Raw genomic sequence first — 21,696 nt, 5'->3', positions numbered from 1 at the left:
GTTCTCTTTAATGTAGTTACTGTACTATATAGAGCCCTGTCTCTCTGGTACCCTGTTCTCTTAAATATAGTTACTGTACTATATAGAGCCCTGTCTCTCCGGTACCCTGTTCTCTTTAATATAGTTACTGTACTATATAGAGCCCTGTCTCTCCGGTACCCTGTTCTCTTTAATATAGTTACTGTACTATATAGAGCCCTGTCTCTCTGGTACCCTGTTCTCTTTAATGTAGTTACTGTACTATATAGAGCCCTGTCTCTCTGGTACCTTGTTCTCTTTAATGTAGTTACTGTACTATATAGAGCCCTGTCTCTCTGGTACCCTGTTCTCTTTAATGTAGTTACTGTACTATATAGAGCCCTGTCTCTCTGGTACCCTGTTCTCTTTAATCTGGTTACTGGACTATATAGAGCCCTGTCTCTCTGGTACCCTGATCTCTTTAATATAGTTACTGTACTATATAGAGCCCTGTCTCTCCGGTACCCTGTTCTCTTTAATATAGTTACTGTACTATATATGAGCCCTGTCTCACCGGTACCATGTTCTCTTTAATATAGTTACTGTACTATATAGAGCCCTGTCTCTCTGGTACCCTGTTCTCTTTAATCTGGTTACTGTACTATATAGAGCCCTGTCTCTCTGGTACCCTGTTCTCTTTAATCTGGTTACTGTACTATATAGAGCCCTGTCTCTCTGGTACCCTGTTCTCTTTAATATAGTTACTGTACTATATAGAGCCCTGTCTCTCCGGTACCCTGTTCTCTTTAATATAGTTACTGTACTATATAGAGCCCTGTCTCTCTGGTACCCTGTTCTCTTTAATGTAGTTACTGTACTATATAGAGCCCTGTCTCTCTGGTACCCTGTTCTCTTTAATGTAGTTACTGTACTATATAGAGCCCTGTCTCTCTGGTACCCTGTTCTCTTTAATGTAGTTACTGTACTATATAGAGCCCTGTCTCTCTGGTACCCTGTTCTCTTTAATGTAGTTACTGTACTATATAGAGCCCTGTCTCTCCGGTACCCTGTTCTCTTTAATATAGTTACTGTACTATATAGAGCCCTGTCTCTCCGGTACCCTGTTCTCTTTAATATAGTTACTGTACTATATAGAGCCCTGTCTCTCTGGTACCCTGTTCTCTTTAATCTGGTTACTGTACTATATAGAGCCCTGTCTCTCTGGTACCCTGTTCTCTTTAATATAGTTACTGTACTATATAGAGCCCTGTCTCTCAGGTACCCTGTTCTCTTTAATATAGTTACTGTACTATATAGAGCCCTGTCTCTCTGGTACCCTGTTCTCTTTAATCTGGTTACTGTACTATATAGAGCCCTGTCTCTCTGGTACCCTGTTCTCTTTAATATAGTTACTGTACTATATAGAGCCCTGTCTCTCTGGTACCCTGTTCTCTTTAATATAGTTACTGTACTATATAGAGCCCTGTCTCTCTGGTACCCTGTTCTCTTTAATGTAGTTACTGTACTATATAGAGCCCTGTCTCTCTGGTACCCTGTTCTCTTTAATGTAGTTACTGTACTATATAGAGCCCTGTCTCTCCGGTACCTGTTCTCTTTAATGTAGTTACTGTACTATATAGAGCCCGGTCTCTCCGGTACCCTGTTCTCTTTAATGTAGTTACTGTACTATATAGAGCCCTGTCTCTCTGGTACCCTGATCTCTTAAATATAGTTACTGTACTATATAGAGCCCTGTCTCTCCGGTACCCTGTTCTCTTTAATATAGTTACTGTACTATATAAGAGCCCTGTCTCTCCGGTACCCTGTTCTCTTTAATATAGTTACTGTACTATATAGAGCCCTGTCTCTCTGGTACCCTGTTCTCTTTAATGTAGTTACTGTACTATATAGAGCCCTGTCTCTCTGGTACCTTGTTCTCTTTAATGTAGTTACTGTACTATATAGAGCCCTGTCTCTCTGGTACCCTGTTCTCTTTAATGTAGTTACTATACTATATAGAGCCCTGTCTCTCTGGTACCCTGTTCTCTTTAATCTGGTTACTGGACTATATAGAGCCCTGTCTCTCTGGTACCCTGATCTCTTTAATATAGTTACTGTACTATATAGAGCCCTGTCTCTCCGGTACCCTGTTCTCTTTAATATAGTTACTGTACTATATATAGAGCCCTGTCTCTCCGGTACCATGTTCTCTTTAATATAGTTACTGTACTATATAGAGCCCTGTCTCTCTGGTACCCTGTTCTCTTTAATCTGGTTACTGTACTATATAGAGCCCTGTCTCTCTGGTACCCTGTTCTCTTTAATCTAGTTACTGTACTATATAGAGCCCTGTCTCTCCGGTACCCTGTTCTCTTTAATGTAGTTACTGTACTATATAGAGCCCTGTCTCTCCGGTACCCTGTTCTCTTTAATGTAGTTACTGTACTATATAGAGCCCTGTCTCTCTGGTACCCTGTTCTCTTAAATATAGTTACTGTACTATATAGAGCCCTGTCTCTCTGGTACCCTGTTCTCTTTAATATAGTTACTGTACTATATATAGAGCCCTGTCTCTCCGGTACCCTGTTCTCTTTAATATAGTTACTGTACTATATAGAGCCCTGTCTCTCTGGTACCCTGTTCTCTTTAATCTGGTTACTGTACTATATAGAGCCCTGTCTCTCTGGTACCCTGTTCTCTTTAATCTGGTTACTGTACTATATAGAGCCCTGTCTCTCTGGTACCCTGTTCTCTTTAATGTAGTTACTATACTATATAGAGCCCTGTCTCTCTGGTACCCTGTTCTCTTTAATCTGGTTACTGTACTATATAGAGCCCTGTCTCTCTGGTACCCTGTTCTCTTTAATATAGTTACTGTACTATATAGAGCCCTGTCTCTCAGGTACCCTGTTCTCTTTAATATAGTTACTGTACTATATAGAGCCCTGTCTCTCTGGTACCCTGTTCTCTTTAATGTAGTTACTGTACTATATAGAGCCCTGTCTCTCTGGTACCCTGTTCTCTTTAATGTAGTTACTGTACTATATAGAGCCCTGTCTCTCCGGTACCATGTTCTCTTTAATGTAGTTACTGTACTATATAGAGCCCTGTCTCTCTGGTACCCTGATCTCTTTAAATATAGTTACTGTACTATATAGAGCCCTGTCTCTCCGGTACCCTGTTCTCTTTAATATAGTTACTGTACTATATATGAGCCCTGTCTCTCCGGTACCCTGTTCTCTTTAATATAGTTACTGTACTATATAGAGCCCTGTCTCTCTGGTACCCTGTTCTCTTTAATGTAGTTACTGTACTATATAGAGCCCTGTCTCTCTGGTACCTTGTTCTCTTTAATGTAGTTACTGTACTATATAGAGCCCTGTCTCTCTGGTACCCTGTTCTCTTTAATGTAGTTACTATACTATATAGAGCCCTGTCTCTCTGGTACCCTGTTCTCTTTAATCTGGTTACTGGACTATATAGAGCCCTGTCTCTCTGGTACCCTGATCTCTTTAATATAGTTACTGTACTATATAGAGCCCTGTCTCTCCGGTACCCTGTTCTCTTTAATATAGTTACTGTACTATATAGAGCCCTGTCTCACCGGTACCATGTTCTCTTTAATATAGTTACTGTACTATATAGAGCCCTGTCTCTCTGGTACCCTGTTCTCTTTAATCTGGTTACTGTACTATATAGAGCCCTGTCTCTCTGGTACCCTGTTCTCTTTAATGTAGTTACTGTACTATATAGAGCCCTGTCTCTCCGGTACCCTGTTCTCTTTAATGTAGTTACTGTACTATATAGAGCCCTGTCTCTCCGGTACCCTGTTCTCTTTAATGTAGTTACTGTACTATATAGAGCCCTGTCTCTCTGGTACCCTGATCTCTTTAATATAGTTACTGTACTATATAGAGCCCTGTCTCTCCGGTACCCTGTTCTCTTTAATATAGTTACTGTACTATATATAGAGCCCTGTCTCTCCGGTACCCTGTTCTCTTTAATATAGTTACTGTACTATATAGAGCCCTGTCTCTCTGGTACCCTGTTCTCTTTAATCTGGTTACTGTACTATATAGAGCCCTGTCTCTCTGGTACCCTGTTCTCTTTAATCTGGTTACTGTACTATATAGAGCCCTGTCTCTCTGGTACCCTGTTCTCTTTAATGTAGTTACTATACTATATAGAGCCCTGTATCTCTGGTACCCTGTTCTCTTTAATCTGGTTACTGTACTATATAGAGCCCTGTCTCTCTGGTACCCTGTTCTCTTTAATATAGTTACTGTACTATATAGAGCCCTGTCTCTCAGGTACCCTGTTCTCTTTAATATAGTTACTGTACTATATAGAGCCCTGTCTCTCTGGTACCCTGTTCTCTTTAATGTAGTTACTGTACTATATAGAGCCCTGTCTCTCTGGTACCCTGTTCTCTTTAATGTAGTTACTGTACTATATAGAGCCCTGTCTCTCCGGTACCATGTTCTCTTTAATGTAGTTACTGTACTATATAGAGCCCGGTCTCTCCGGTACCCTGTTCTCTTTAATGTAGTTACTGTACTATATAGAGCCCTGTCTCTCTGGTACCCTGATCTCTTAAATATAGTTACTGTACTATATAGAGCCCTGTCTCTCCGGTACCCTGTTCTCTTTAATATAGTTACTGTACTATATATAGAGCCCTGTCTCTCCGGTACCCTGTTCTCTTTAATATAGTTACTGTACTATATAGAGCCCTGTCTCTCTGGTACCCTGTTCTCTTTAATGTAGTTACTGTACTATATAGAGCCCTGTCTCTCTGGTACCTTGTTCTCTTTAATGTAGTTACTGTACTATATAGAGCCCTGTCTCTCTGGTACCCTGTTCTCTTTAATGTAGTTACTATACTATATAGAGCCCTGTCTCTCTGGTACCCTGTTCTCTTTAATCTGGTTACTGGACTATATAGAGCCCTGTCTCTCTGGTACCCTGATCTCTTTAATATAGTTACTGTACTATATAGAGCCCTGTCTCTCCGGTACCCTGTTCTCTTTAATATAGTTACTGTACTATATATAGAGCCCTGTCTCACCGGTACCATGTTCTCTTTAATATAGTTACTGTACTATATAGAGCCCTGTCTCTCTGGTACCCTGTTCTCTTTAATCTGGTTACTGTACTATATAGAGCCCTGTCTCTCTGGTACCCTGTTCTCTTTAATCTGGTTACTGTACTATATAGAGCCCTGTCTCTCTGGTACCCTGTTCTCTTTAATATAGTTACTGTACTATATAGAGCCCTGTCTCTCAGGTACCCTGTTCTCTTTAATATAGTTACTGTACTATATAGAGCCCTGTCTCTCTGGTACCCTGTTCTCTTTAATATAGTTACTGTACTATATAGAGCCCTGTCTCTCTGGTACCCTGTTCTCTTTAATGTAGTTACTGTACTATATAGAGCCCTGTCTCTCTGGTACCCTGTTCTCTTTAATGTAGTTACTGTACTATATAGAGCCCTGTCTCTCCGGTACCATGTTCTCTTTAATGTAGTTACTGTACTATATAGAGCCCTGTCTCTCCGGTACCCTGTTCTCTTTAATGTAGTTACTGTACTATATAGAGCCCTGTCTCTCTGGTACCCTGATCTCTTAAATATAGTTACTGTACTATATAGAGCCCTGTCTCTCCGGTACCCTGTTCTCTTTAATATAGTTACTGTACTATATATAGAGCCCTGTCTCTCCGGTACCCTGTTCTCTTTAATATAGTTACTGTACTATATAGAGCCCTGTCTCTCTGGTACCCTGTTCTCTTTAATGTAGTTACTGTACTATATAGAGCCCTGTCTCTCTGGTACCTTGTTCTCTTTAATGTAGTTACTGTACTATATAGAGCCCTGTCTCTCTGGTACCCTGTTCTCTTTAATGTAGTTACTATACTATATAGAGCCCTGTCTCTCTGGTACCCTGTTCTCTTTAATCTGGTTACTGGACTATATAGAGCCCTGTCTCTCTGGTACCCTGATCTCTTTAATATAGTTACTGTACTATATAGAGCCCTGTCTCTCCGGTACCCTGTTCTCTTTAATATAGTTACTGTACTATATATAGAGCCCTGTCTCTCCGGTACCATGTTCTCTTTAATATAGTTACTGTACTATATAGAGCCCTGTCTCTCTGGTACCCTGTTCTCTTTAATCTGGTTACTGTACTATATAGAGCCCTGTCTCTCTGGTACCCTGTTCTCTTTAATCTGGTTACTGTACTATATAGAGCCCTGTCTCTCTGGTACCCTGTTCTCTTTAATCTGGTTACTGTACTATATAGAGCCCTGTCTCTCTGGTACCCTGTTCTCTTTAATGTAGTTACTGTACTATATAGAGCCCTGTCTCTCTGGTACCCTGTTCTCTTTAATGTAGTTACTATACTATATAGAGCCCTGTCTCTCTGGTACCCTGTTCTCTTTAATCTGGTTACTGGACTATATAGAGCCCTGTCTCTCTGGTACCCTGATCTCTTTAATATAGTTACTGTACTATATAGAGCCCTGTCTCTCCGGTACCCTGTTCTCTTTAATATAGTTACTGTACTATATATAGAGCCCTGTCTCACCGGTACCATGTTCTCTTTAATATAGTTACTGTACTATATAGAGCCCTGTCTCTCTGGTACCCTGTTCTCTTTAATCTGGTTACTGTACTATATAGAGCCCTGTCTCTCTGGTACCCTGTTCTCTTTAATCTGGTTACTGTACTATATAGAGCCCTGTCTCTCTGGTACCCTGTTCTCTTTAATATAGTTACTGTACTATATAGAGCCCTGTCTCTCAGGTACCCTGTTCTCTTTAATATAGTTACTGTACTATATAGAGCCCTGTCTCTCTGGTACCCTGTTCTCTTTAATATAGTTACTGTACTATATAGAGCCCTGTCTCTCTGGTACCCTGTTCTCTTTAATGTAGTTACTGTACTATATAGAGCCCTGTCTCTCTGGTACCCTGTTCTCTTTAATGTAGTTACTGTACTATATAGAGCCCTGTCTCTCCGGTACCATGTTCTCTTTAATGTAGTTACTGTACTATATAGAGCCCTGTCTCTCCGGTACCCTGTTCTCTTTAATGTAGTTACTGTACTATATAGAGCCCTGTCTCTCTGGTACCCTGATCTCTTAAATATAGTTACTGTACTATATAGAGCCCTGTCTCTCCGGTACCCTGTTCTCTTTAATATAGTTACTGTACTATATATAGAGCCCTGTCTCTCCGGTACCCTGTTCTCTTTAATATAGTTACTGTACTATATAGAGCCCTGTCTCTCTGGTACCCTGTTCTCTTTAATGTAGTTACTGTACTATATAGAGCCCTGTCTCTCTGGTACCTTGTTCTCTTTAATGTAGTTACTGTACTATATAGAGCCCTGTCTCTCTGGTACCCTGTTCTCTTTAATGTAGTTACTATACTATATAGAGCCCTGTCTCTCTGGTACCCTGTTCTCTTTAATCTGGTTACTGGACTATATAGAGCCCTGTCTCTCTGGTACCCTGATCTCTTTAATATAGTTACTGTACTATATGAGCCCTGTCTCTCCGGTACCCTGTTCTCTTTAATATAGTTACTGTACTATATATAGAGCCCTGTCTCTCCGGTACCATGTTCTCTTTAATATAGTTACTGTACTATATAGAGCCCTGTCTCTCTGGTACCCTGTTCTCTTTAATCTGGTTACTGTACTATATAGAGCCCTGTCTCTCTGGTACCCTGTTCTCTTTAATCTGGTTACTGTACTATATAGAGCCCTGTCTCTCTGGTACCCTGTTCTCTTTAATCTGGTTACTGTACTATATAGAGCCCTGTCTCTCTGGTACCCTGTTCTCTTTAATGTAGTTACTATACTATATAGAGCCCTGTATCTCTGGTACCCTGTTCTCTTTAATCTGGTTACTGTACTATATAGAGCCCTGTCTCTCTAGTACCCTGTTCTCTTTAATGTAGTTACTGTACTATATAGAGCCCTGCCTCTCTGGTACCCTGTTCTCTTTAATGTAGTTAATATACTATATAGAGCCCTGTCTCTCTGGTACCCTGTTCTCTTTAATGTAGTTACTGTACTATATAGAGCCCTGTCTCTCTGGTACCCTGTTCTCTTTAATGTAGTTACTGTACTATATAGAGCCCTGTCTCTCCGGTACCATGTTCTCTTTAATGTAGTTACTGTACTATATAGAGCCCTGTCTCTCCGGTACCCTGTTCTCTTTAATGTAGTTACTGTACTATATAGAGCCCTGTCTCTCCGGTACCCTGTTCTCTTTAATCTGGTTACTGTACTATATAGAGCCCTGTCTCTCTGGTACCCTGTTCTCTTTAATCTGGTTACTGTACTATATAGAGCCCTGTCTCTCTGGTACCCTGTTTTCTTTAATGTAGTTACTGTACTATATAGAGCCCTGTCTCTCTGGTACCCTGTTCTCTTTAATATAGTTACTGTACTATATAGAGCCCTGTCTCTCAGGTACCCTGTTCTCTTTAATATAGTTACTGTACTATATAGAGCCCTGTCTCTCTGGTACCCTGTTCTCTTTAATCTGGTTACTGTACTATATAGAGCCCTGTCTCTCTAGTACCCTGTTCTCTTTAATGTAGTTACTGTACTATATAGAGCCCTGTCTCTCTGGTACCCTGTTCTCTTTAATGTAGTTAATATACTATATAGAGCCCTGTCTCTCTGGTACCCTGTTCTCTTTAATCTGGTTACTGTACTATATAGAGCCCTGTCTCTCTGGTACCCTGTTCTCTTTAATGTAGTTACTGTACTATATAGAGCCCTGTCTCTCTGGTATCCTGTTCTCTTTAATGTAGTTACTATACTATATAGAGCCCTGTCTCTCTGGTACCCTGTTCTCTTTAATCTGGTTACTGGACTATATAGAGCCCTGTCTCTCTGGTACCCTGTTCTCTTTAATATAGTTACTGTACTATATATAGAGCCCTGTCTCTCCGGTACCATGTTCTCTTTAATATAGTTACTGTACTATATAGAGCCCTGTCTCTCTGGTACCCTGTTCTCTTTAATCTGGTTACTGTACTATATAGAGCCCTGTCTCTCTGGTACCCTGTTCTCTTTAATCTGGTTACTGTACTATATAGAGCCCTGTCTCTCTGGTACCCTGTTCTCTTTAATCTGGTTACTGTACTATATAGAGCCCTGTCTCTCTGGTACCCTGTTCTCTTTAATGTAGTTACTATACTATATAGAGCCCTGTATCTCTGGTACCCTGTTCTCTTTAATCTGGTTACTGTACTATATAGAGCCCTGTCTCTCTAGTACCCTGTTCTCTTTAATGTAGTTACTGTACTATATAGAGCCCTGCCTCTCTGGTACCCTGTTCTCTTTAATGTAGTTAATATACTATATAGAGCCCTGTCTCTCTGGTACCCTGTTCTCTTTAATGTAGTTACTGTACTATATAGAGCCCTGTCTCTCTGGTACCCTGTTCTCTTTAATGTAGTTACTGTACTATATAGAGCCCTGTCTCTCCGGTACCATGTTCTCTTTAATGTAGTTACTGTACTATATAGAGCCCTGTCTCTCCGGTACCCTGTTCTCTTTAATCTGGTTACTGTACTATATAGAGCCCTGTCTCTCTGGTACCCTGTTCTCTTTAATCTGGTTACTGTACTATATAGAGCCCTGTCTCTCTGGTACCCTGTTTTCTTTAATGTAGTTACTGTACTATATAGAGCCCTGTCTCTCTGGTACCCTGTTCTCTTTAATATAGTTACTGTACTATATAGAGCCCTGTCTCTCAGGTACCCTGTTCTCTTTAATATAGTTACTGTACTATATAGAGCCCTGTCTCTCTGGTACCCTGTTCTCTTTAATCTGGTTACTGTACTATATAGAGCCCTGTCTCTCTAGTACCCTGTTCTCTTTAATGTAGTTACTGTACTATATAGAGCCCTGTCTCTCTGGTACCCTGTTCTCTTTAATGTAGTTAATATACTATATAGAGCCCTGTCTCTCTGGTACCCTGTTCTCTTTAATCTGGTTACTGTACTATATAGAGCCCTGTCTCTCTGGTACCCTGTTCTCTTTAATGTAGTTACTGTACTATATAGAGCCCTGTCTCTCTGGTATCCTGTTCTCTTTAATGTAGTTACTATACTATATAGAGCCCTGTCTCTCTGGTACCCTGTTCTCTTTAATCTGGTTACTGGACTATATAGAGCCCTGTCTCTCTGGTACCCTGTTCTCTTTAATATAGTTACTGTACTATATATAGAGCCCTGTCTCTCCGGTACCATGTTCTCTTTAATATAGTTACTGTACTATATAGAGCCCTGTCTCTCTGGTACCCTGTTCTCTTTAATCTGGTTACTGTACTATATAGAGCCCTGTCTCTCTGGTACCCTGTTCTCTTTAATCTGGTTACTGTACTATATAGAGCCCTGTCTCTCTGGTACCCTGTTCTCTTTAATCTGGTTACTGTACTATATAGAGCCCTGTCTCTCTGGTACCCTGTTCTCTTTAATGTAGTTACTATACTATATAGAGCCCTGTATCTCTGGTACCCTGTTCTCTTTAATCTGGTTACTGTACTATATAGAGCCCTGTCTCTCTAGTACCCTGTTCTCTTTAATGTAGTTACTGTACTATATAGAGCCCTGCCTCTCTGGTACCCTGTTCTCTTTAATGTAGTTAATATACTATATAGAGCCCTGTCTCTCTGGTACCCTGTTCTCTTTAATGTAGTTACTGTACTATATAGAGCCCTGTCTCTCTGGTACCCTGTTCTCTTTAATGTAGTTACTGTACTATATAGAGCCCTGTCTCTCCGGTACCATGTTCTCTTTAATGTAGTTACTGTACTATATAGAGCCCTGTCTCTCCGGTACCCTGTTCTCTTTAATGTAGTTACTGTACTATATAGAGCCCTGTCTCTCCGGTACCCTGTTCTCTTTAATCTGGTTACTGTACTATATAGAGCCCTGTCTCTCTGGTACCCTGTTCTCTTTAATCTGGTTACTGTACTATATAGAGCCCTGTCTCTCTGGTACCCTGTTTTCTTTAATGTAGTTACTGTACTATATAGAGCCCTGTCTCTCTGGTACCCTGTTCTCTTTAATATAGTTACTGTACTATATAGAGCCCTGTCTCTCAGGTACCCTGTTCTCTTTAATATAGTTACTGTACTATATAGAGCCCTGTCTCTCTGGTACCCTGTTCTCTTTAATCTGGTTACTGTACTATATAGAGCCCTGTCTCTCTAGTACCCTGTTCTCTTTAATGTAGTTACTGTACTATATAGAGCCCTGTCTCTCTGGTACCCTGTTCTCTTTAATGTAGTTAATATACTATATAGAGCCCTGTCTCTCTGGTACCCTGTTCTCTTTAATCTGGTTACTGTACTATATAGAGCCCTGTCTCTCTGGTACCCTGTTCTCTTTAATGTAGTTACTGTACTATATAGAGCCCTGTCTCTCTGGTATCCTGTTCTCTTTAATGTAGTTACTATACTATATAGAGCCCTGTCTCTCTGGTACCCTGTTCTCTTTAATCTGGTTACTGGACTATATAGAGCCCTGTCTCTCTGGTACCCTGTTCTCTTTAATGTAGTTACTGTACTATATAGAGCCCTGTCTCTCTGTTACCCTGTTCTCTTTAATATAGTTACTGTACTATATAGAGCCCTGTCTCTCTGGTACCCTGTTCTCTTTAATGTAGTTACTATACTATATAGAGCCCTGTCTCTCTGGTACCCTGTTCTCTTTAATGTAGTTACTGTACTATATAGAGCCCTGTCTCTCTGGTACCCTGTTCTTTTTAATATAGTTACTGTACTATATAGAGCCCTGTCTCTCAGTTACCCTGTTCTCTTTAATGTAGTTACTGTACTATATAGAGCCCTGTCTCTCTGGTACCCTGTTCTCTTTAATGTAGTTACTGTACGATATAGAGCCCTGTCTCTCTGGTACCCTGTTCTCTTTAATGTAGTTACTGTACTATATAGAGCCCTGTCTCTCTGGTACCCTGTTCTCTTTAATGTAGTTACTATACTATATAGAGCCCTGTCTCTCTGGTACCCTGTTCTCTTTAATCTGGTTACTGGACTATATAGAGCCCTGTCTCTCTGGTACCCTGATCTCTTTAATATAGTTACTGTACTATATAGAGCCCTGTCTCTCCGGTACCCTGTTCTCTTTAATATAGTTACTGTACTATATATAGAGCCCTGTCTCTCCGGTACCCTGTTCTCTTTAATATAGTTACTGTACTATATAGAGCCCTGTCTCTCTGGTACCCTGTTCTCTTTAATCTGGTTACTGTACTATATAGAGCCCTGTCTCTCTGGTACCCTGTTCTCTTTAATCTGGTTACTGTACTATATAGAGCCCTGTCTCTCTGGTACCCTGTTCTCTTTAATCTGGTTACTGTACTATATAGAGCCCTGTCTCTCTGGTACCCTGTTCTCTTTAATGTAGTTACTGTACTATATAGAGCCCTGTCTCTCTGGTACCCTGTTCTCTTTAATGTAGTTACTATACTATATAGAGCCCTGTCTCTCTGGTACCCTGTTCTCTTTAATGTAGTTACTGTACTATATAGAGCCCTGTCTCTCTGGTACCCTGTTCTCTTTAATATAGTTACTGTACTATATAGAGCCCTGTCTCTCAGGTACCCTGTTCTCTTTAATATAGTTACTGTAATATATAGAGCCCTGTCTCTCTGGTACCCTGTTCTCTTTAATGTAGTTACTGTACTATATAGAGCCCTGTCTCTCTGGTACCCTGTTCTCTTTAATGTAGTTACTGTACTATATAGAGCCCTGTCTCTCTGGTACCCTGTTCTCTTTAATGTAGTTACTATACTATATAGAGCCCTGTCTCTCTGGTACCCTGTTCTCTTTAATCTGGTTAATGGACTATATAGAGCCCTGTCTCTCTGGTACCCTGATCTCTTTAATATAGTTACTGTACTATATAGAGCCCTGTCTCTCCGGTACCCTGTTCTCTTTAATATAGTTACTGTACTATATATAGAGCCCTGTCTCTCCGGTACCCTGTTCTCTTTAATATAGTTACTGTACTATATAGAGCCCTGTCTCTCTGGTACCCTGTTCTCTTTAATCTGGTTACTGTACTATATAGAGCCCTGTCTCTCTAGTACCCTGTTCTCTTTAATGTAGTTACTGTACTATATAGAGCCCTGTCTCTCTGGTACCCTGTTCTCTTTAATGTAGTTAATATACTATATAGAGCCCTGTCTCTCTGGTACCCTGTTCTCTTTAATCTGGTTACTGGACTATATAGAGCCCTGTCTCTCTGGTACCCTGTTCTCTTTAATGTAGTTACTGTACTATATAGAGCCCTGTCTCTCTGGTACCCTGTTCTCTTTAATGTAGTTACTGTACTATATAGAGCCCTGTCTCTCCGGTACCATGTTCTCTTTAATGTAGTTACTGTACTATATAGAGCCCTGTCTCTCCGGTACCCTGTTCTCTTTAATGTAGTTACTGTACTATATAGAGCCCTGTCTCTCCGGTACCCTGTTCTCTTTAATCTGGTTACTGTACTATATAGAGACACAGTACTCCTGAGTGGCGCAGTGGTCTAAGGCACTGCATCGCAGTGCTAACTGTGCTACTAGAGATCCTGGTTCGAATCCAGGCTCTGTCGCAGCCGGCAGCGACCGGAGACTCATGGGCGGCGCACAAATGGCCCAGCGTCGTCCAGGGTAGGGGAGGGAATGGCCGGCAGGGATGTAGCTCAGTTGATAGAGAATGGCGTTTGCAACGCCAGGGTTGTGGGTTCGATTCCCACGGGGGGCCAGTATAAAAAATAAAAAAAATAAAAATGTATTCACTAACTGTAAGTCGCTCTGGATAAGAGCGTCTGCTAAATGACTAAAAATGTAAAAAAAATGTAAAAAATGTAGAGCCCTGTCTCTCTGGTACCCTGTTCTCTTTAATCTGGTTACTGTACTATATAGAGCCCTGTCTCTCTGGTACCCTGTTCTCTTTAATGTAGTTACTGTACTATATAGAGCCCTGTCTCTCTGGTACCCTGTTCTCTTTAATATAGTTACTTTACTATATAGAGCCCTGTCTCTCAGGTACCCTGTTCTCTTTAATATAGTTACTGTACTATATAGAGCCCTGTCTCTCTGGTACCCTGTTCTCTTTAATCTGGTTACTGTACTATATAGAGCCCTGTCTCTCTAGTACCCTGTTCTCTTTAATGTAGTTACTGTACTATATAGAGCCCTGTCTCTCTGGTACCCTGTTCTCTTTAATGTAGTTAATATACTATATAGAGCCCTGTCTCTCTGGTACCCTGTTCTCTTTAATCTGGTTACTGGACTATATAGAGCCCTGTCTCTCTGGTACCCTGTTCTCTTTAATGTAGTTACTGTACTATATAGAGCCCTGTCTCTCTGGTACCCTGTTCTCTTTAATATAGTTACTGTACTATATAGAGCCCTGTCTCTCTGGTACCCTGTTCTCTTTAATGTAGTTACTATACTATATAGAGCCCTGTCTCTCTGGTACCCTGTTCTCTTTAATCTGGTTACTGGACTATATAGATTCCTGTCTCTCTGGTACCCTGTTCTCTTTAATATAGTTACTGTACTATATAGAGCCCTGTCTCTCCGGTACCCTGTTCTCTTTAATATAGTTACTGTACTATATAGAGCCCTGTCTCTCTGGTACCCTGTTCTCTTTAATATAGTTACTGTACTATATAGAGCCCTGTCTCTCTGGTACCCTGTTCTCTTTAATCTGGTTACTGTACTATATAGAGCCCTGTCTCTCTGGTACCCTGTTCTCTTTAATATAGTTACTGTACTATATAGAGCCCTGTCTCTCAGGTACCCTGTTCTCTTTAATATAGTTACTGTACTATATAGAGCCCTGTCTCTCTGGTACCCTGTTCTCTTTAATGTAGTTACTGTACTATATAGAGCCCTGTCTCTCCGGTACCCTGTTCTCTTTAATGTAGTTACTGTACTATATAGAGCCCTGTCTCTCCGGTACCATGTTCTCTTTAATGTAGTTACTGTACTATATAGAGCCCTGTCTCTCCGGTACCCTGTTCTCTTTAATGTAGTTACTGTACTATATAGAGCCCTGTCTCTCCGGTACCCTGTTCTCTTTAATCTGGTTACTGTACTATATAGAGCCCTGTCTCTCTGGTACCCTGTTCTCTTTAATCTGGTTACTGTACTATATAGAGCCCTGTCTCTCTGGTACCCTGTTCTCTTTAATGTAGTTACTGTACTATATAGAGCCCTGTCTCTCTGGTACCCTGTTCTCTTTAATCTGGTTACTGTACTATATAGAGCCCTGTCTCTCTGGTACCCTGTTCTCTTTAATGTAGTTACTGTACTATATAGAGCCCTGTCTCTCTGGTACCCTGTTTTCTTTAATGTAGTTACTGTACTATATAGAGCCCTGTCTCTCTGGTACCCTGTTCTCTTTAATCTGGTTACTGTACTATATAGAGCCCTGTCTCTCTGGTACCCTGTTCTCTTTAATCTGGTTACTGTACTATATAGAGCCCTGTCTCTCTGCTACCCTGTTCTCTTTAATCTGGTTACTGTACTATATAGAGCCCTGTCTCTCTGGTACCCTGTTCTCTTTAATCTGGTTATTGTACTATATAGAGCCCTGTCTCTCTGGTACCCTGTTCTCTTTAATGTAGTTACTATACTATATAGAGCCCTGTCTCTCTGGTACCCTGTTCTCTTTAATGTAGTTACTGTACTATATAGAGCCCTGTCTCTCTGGTACCCTGTTCTCTTTAATATAGTTACTGTACTATATAGAGCCCTGTCTCTCTGGTACCCTGTTCTCTTTAATCTGGTTACTGTACTATATAGAGCCCTGTCTCTCTGGTACCCTGTTCTCTTTAATATAGTTACTGTACTATATAGAGCCCTGTCTCTCAGGTTCCCTGTTCTCTTTAATGTAGTTACTGTACTATATAGAGCCCTGTCTCTCTGGTACCCTGTTCTCTTTAATGTAGTTACTGTACTATATATAGCCCTGTCTCTCTGGTACCCTGTTCTCTTTAATCTGGTTACTGTACTATATAGAGCCCTGTCTCTCTGGTACCCTGTTCTCTTTAATATAGTTACTGTACTATATAGAGCCCTGTCTCTCAGGTACCCTGTTCTCTTTAATGTAGTTACTGTACTATATAGAGCCCTGTCTCTCTGGTACCCTGTTCTCTTTAATGTAGTTACTGTACTATATAGAGCCCTGTCTCTCTGGTACCCTGTTCTCTTTAATGTAGTTACTGTACTATATAGAGCCCTGTCTCTCTGGTACCCTGTTCTCTTTAATATAGTTACTGTACTATATAGAGCCCTGTCTCTCCGGTACCCTGTTCTTTTTAATCTGGTTACTGTACTATATAGAGCCCTGTCTCTCTGGTACCCTGTTCTCTTTAATCTGGTTACTGTACTATATAGAGCCCTGTCTCTCCGGTACCCTGTTCTCTTTAATCTGGTTACTGTACTATATAGAGCCCTGTCTCTCTGGTACCCTGTTCTCTTTAATCTGGTTACTGTACTATATAGAGCCCTGTCTCTCTGGTACCCTGTTCTCTTTAATATAGTTACTGTACTATATAGAGCCCTGTCTCTCAGGTACCCTGTTCTCTTTAATGTAGTTACTGTACTATATAGAGCCCTGTCTCTCTGGTACCCTGTTCTCTTTAATGTAGTTACTGTACTATATAGAGCCCTGTCTCTCTGGTACCCTGTTCTCTTTAATGTAGTTACTGTACTATATAGAGCCCTGTCTCTCTGGTACCCTGTTCTCTTTAATGTAGTTACTGTACTATATAGAGCCCTGTCTCTCCGGTACCATGTTCTCTTTAATGTAGTTACTGTACTATATAGAGCCCTGTCTCTCCGGTACCCTGTTCTCTTTAATGTAGTTACTGTACTATATAGAGCCCTGTCTCTCCGGTACCCTGTTCTCTTTAATCTGGTTACTGTACTATATAGAGAGACAGTACTCCTGAGTGGCGCAGTGGTCTAAGGCACTGCATCGCAGTGCTAACTGTGCTACTAGAGATCCTGGTTCGAATCCAGGCTCTGTCGCAGCCGGCAGCGACCGGGAGACTCATGGGCGGCGCACAAATGGCCCAGCGTCGTCCAGGGTAGGGGAGGGAATGGCCGGCAGGGATGTAGCTCAGTTGATAGAGAATGGCGTTTGCAACGCCAGGGTTGTGGGTTCGATTCCCACGGGGGGCCAGTATAAAAAATAAAAAAAATAAAAATGTATTCACTAACTGTAAGTCGCTCTGGATAAGAGTGTCTGCTAAATGACTAAAAATGTAAAAAAAATGTAAAAAATGTAGAGCCCTGTCTCTCTGGTACCCTGTTCTCTTTAATCTGGTTACTGTACTATATAGAGCCCTGTCTCTCTGGTACCCTGTTCTCTTTAATGTAGTTACTGTACTATATAGAGCCCTGTCTCTCTGGTACCCTGTTCTCTTTAATATAGTTACTGTACTATATAGAGCCCTGTCTCTCAGGTACCCTGTTCTCTTTAATATAGTTACTGTACTATATAGAGCCCTGTCTCTCTGGTACCCTGTTCTCTTTAATCTGGTTACTGTACTATATAGAGCCCTGTCTCTCTAGTACCCTGTTCTCTTTAATGTAGTTACTGTACTATATAGAGCCCTGTCTCTCTGGTACCCTGTTCTCTTTAATGTAGTTAATATACTATATAGAGCCCTGTCTCTCTGGTACCCTGTTCTCTTTAATCTGGTTACTGGACTATATAGAGCCCTGTCTCTCTGGTACCCTGTTCTCTTTAATGTAGTTACTGTACTATATAGAGCCCTGTCTCTCTGGTACCCTGTTCTCTTTAATATAGTTACTGTACTATATAGAGCCCTGTCTCTCTGGTACCCTGTTCTCTTTAATGTAGTTACTATACTATATAGAGCCCTGTCTCTCTGGTACCCTGTTCTCTTTAATCTGGTTACTGGACTATATAGATTCCTGTCTCTCTGGTACCCTGTTCTCTTTAATATAGTTACTGTACTATATAGAGCCCTGTCTCTCCGGTACCCTGTTCTCTTTAATATAGTTACTGTACTATATAGAGCCCTGTCTCTCTGGTACCCTGTTCTCTTTAATATAGTTACTGTACTATATAGAGCCCTGTCTCTCTGGTACCCTGTTCTCTTTAATCTGGTTACTGTACTATATAGAGCCCTGTCTCTCTGGTACCCTGTTCTCTTTAATATAGTTACTGTACTATATAGAGCCCTGTCTCTCAGGTACCCTGTTCTCTTTAATATAGTTACTGTACTATATAGAGCCCTGTCTCTCTGGTACCCTGTTCTCTTTAATGTAGTTACTGTACTATATAGAGCCCTGTCTCTCCGGTACCCTGTTCTCTTTAATGTAGTTACTGTACTATATAGAGCCCTGTCTCTCCGGTACCATGTTCTCTTTAATGTAGTTACTGTACTATATAGAGCCCTGTCTCTCCGGTACCCTGTTCTCTTTAATGTAGTTACTGTACTATATAGAGCCCTGTCTCTCCGGTACCCTGTTCTCTTTAATCTGGTTACTGTACTATATAGAGCCCTGTCTCTCTGGTACCCTGTTCTCTTTAATCTGGTTACTGTACTATATAGAGCCCTGTCTCTCTGGTACCCTGTTCTCTTTAATGTAGTTACTGTACTATATAGAGCCCTGTCTCTCTGGTACCCTGTTCTCTTTAATCTGGTTACTGTACTATATAGAGCCCTGTCTCTCTGGTACCCTGTTCTCTTTAATGTAGTTACTGTACTATATAGAGCCCTGTCTCTCTGGTACCCTGTTTTCTTTAATGTAGTTACTGTACTATATAGAGCCCTGTCTCTCTGGTACCCTGTTCTCTTTAATCTGGTTACTGTACTATATAGAGCCCTGTCTCTCTGGTACCCTGTTCTCTTTAATCTGGTTACTGTACTATATAGAGCCCTGTCTCTCTGCTACCCTGTTCTCTTTAATCTGGTTACTGTACTATATAGAGCCCTGTCTCTCTGGTACCCTGTTCTCTTTAATCTGGTTATTGTACTATATAGAGCCCTGTCTCTCTGGTACCCTGTTCTCTTTAATGTAGTTACTATACTATATAGAGCCCTGTCTCTCTGGTACCCTGTTCTCTTTAATGTAGTTACTGTACTATATAGAGCCCTGTCTCTCTGGTACCCTGTTCTCTTTAATATAGTTACTGTACTATATAGAGCCCTGTCTCTCTGGTACCCTGTTCTCTTTAATCTGGTTACTGTACTATATAGAGCCCTGTCTCTCTGGTACCCTGTTCTCTTTAATATAGTTACTGTACTATATAGAGCCCTGTCTCTCAGGTTCCCTGTTCTCTTTAATGTAGTTACTGTACTATATAGAGCCCTGTCTCTCTGGTACCCTGTTCTCTTTAATGTAGTTACTGTACTATATATAGCCCTGTCTCTCTGGTACCCTGTTCTCTTTAATCTGGTTACTGTACTATATAGAGCCCTGTCTCTCTGGTACCCTGTTCTCTTTAATATAGTTACTGTACTATATAGAGCCCTGTCTCTCAGGTACCCTGTTCTCTTTAATGTAGTTACTGTACTATATAGAGCCCTGTCTCTCTGGTACCCTGTTCTCTTTAATGTAGTTACTGTACTATATAGAGCCCTGTCTCTCTGGTACCCTGTTCTCTTTAATGTAGTTACTGTACTATATAGAGCCCTGTCTCTCTGGTACCCTGTTCTCTTTAATATAGTTACTGTACTATATAGAGCCCTGTCTCTCCGGTACCCTGTTCTTTTTAATCTGGTTACTGTACTATATAGAGCCCTGTCTCTCTGGTACCCTGTTCTCTTTAATCTGGTTACTGTACTATATAGAGCCCTGTCTCTCCGGTACCCTGTTCTCTTTAATCTGGTTACTGTACTATATAGAGCCCTGTCTCTCTGGTACCCTGTTCTCTTTAATCTGGTTACTGTACTATATAGAGCCCTGTCTCTCTGGTACCCTGTTCTCTTTAATATAGTTACTGTACTATATAGAGCCCTGTCTCTCAGGTACCCTGTTCTCTTTAATGTAGTTACTGTACTATATAGAGCCCTGTCTCTCTGGTACCCTGTTCTCTTTAATGTAGTTACTGTACTATATAGAGCCCTGTCTCTCTGGTACCCTGTTCTCTTTAATGTAGTTACTGTACTATATAGAGCCCTGTCTCTCTGGTACCCTGTTCTCTTTAATATAGTTACTGTACTATATAGAGCCCTGTCTCTCCGGTACCCTGTTCTTTTTAATCTGGTTACTGTACTATATAGAGCCCTGTCTCTCTGGTACCCTGTTCTCTTTAATCTGGTTACTGTACTATATAGAGCCCTGTCTCTCCGGTACCCTGTTCTCTTTAATCTGGTTACTGTACTATATAGAGCCCTGTCTCTCTGGTACCCTGTTCTCTTTAATCTGGTTACTGTACTATATAGAGCCCTGTCTCTCTGGTACCCTGTTCTCTTTAATATAGTTACTGTACTATACAGAGCCCTGTCTCTCCGGTACCCTGTTCTCTTTAATATAGTTACTGTACTATATAGAGCCCTGTCTCTCTGGTACCCTGTTCTCTTTAATGTAGTTACTGTACTATATAGAGCCCTGTCTCTCCGGTACCCTGTTCTCTTTAATTTAGTTACTGTACTATATAGAGCCCTGTCTCTCCGGTACCCTGTTCTCTTTAATCTGGTTACTGTACTATATAGAGCCCTGTCTCTCTGGTACCCTGTTCTCTTTAATGTAGTTACTGTACTATATAGAGCCCTGTCTCTCTGGTACCCTGTTCTCTTTAATCTGGTTACTGTACTATATAGAGCCCTGTCTCTCTGGTACCCTGTTCTCTTTAATCTGGTTACTATACTATATAGAGCCCTGTCTCTCTGGTACCCTGTTCTCTTTAATCTGGTTACTGTACTATATAGAGCCCTGTCTCTCTGGTACCCTGTTCTCTTTAATGTAGTTACTGTACTATATAGAGCCCTGTCTCTCTGGTACCCTGTTCTCTTTAATGTAGTTACTGTACTACATAGACCCTGTCTCTCTGGTACCCTGTTCTCTTTAATCTGGTTACTGTACTATATAGACCCTGTCTCTCTGGTACCCTGTTCTCTTTAATCTGGTTACTGTACTATATAGAGCCCTGTCTCTCTGGTACCCTGTTCTCTTTAATCTGGTTACTGTACTATATAGAGCCCTGTCTCTCTGGTACCCTGTTCTCTTTAATATAGTTACTGTACTATATAGAGCCCTGTCTATCTGGTACCCTGTTCTCTTTAATGTAGTTACTGTACTATATAGAGCCCTGTCTCTCTGGTACCCTGTTCTCTTTAATTTAGTTACTGTACTATATAGAGCCCTGTCTCTCTGGTACCCTGTTCTCTTTAATATAGTTACTGTACTATATAGACCCTGTCTCTCTGGTACCCTGTTCTCTTTAATCTAGTTACTGGAGCTTGGGATGGATCAGATCCACTGAGCAATACAGAATTGTGCCTACATGTAGTACAAGCATACACACACACACACACACACACACACACACACACACACACACACACACACACACACACACACACACACACACACACACACACACACAGAACTAAAAGGTAACTGCAGGTACTGATCCAAAAATACAGTAATTTGTCACATAATTCATGAAATGTCTTCCACTCTGACCGCTCCCAGGTATAGTCCCATTAG

This window comes from Coregonus clupeaformis, unplaced genomic scaffold (genome assembly GCF_020615455.1).
Source record: "Coregonus clupeaformis isolate EN_2021a unplaced genomic scaffold, ASM2061545v1 scaf0547, whole genome shotgun sequence".
Lineage (NCBI taxonomy): Eukaryota > Metazoa > Chordata > Actinopteri > Salmoniformes > Salmonidae > Coregonus > Coregonus clupeaformis.
Note: the sequence above shows the minus strand (reverse complement) of the source record.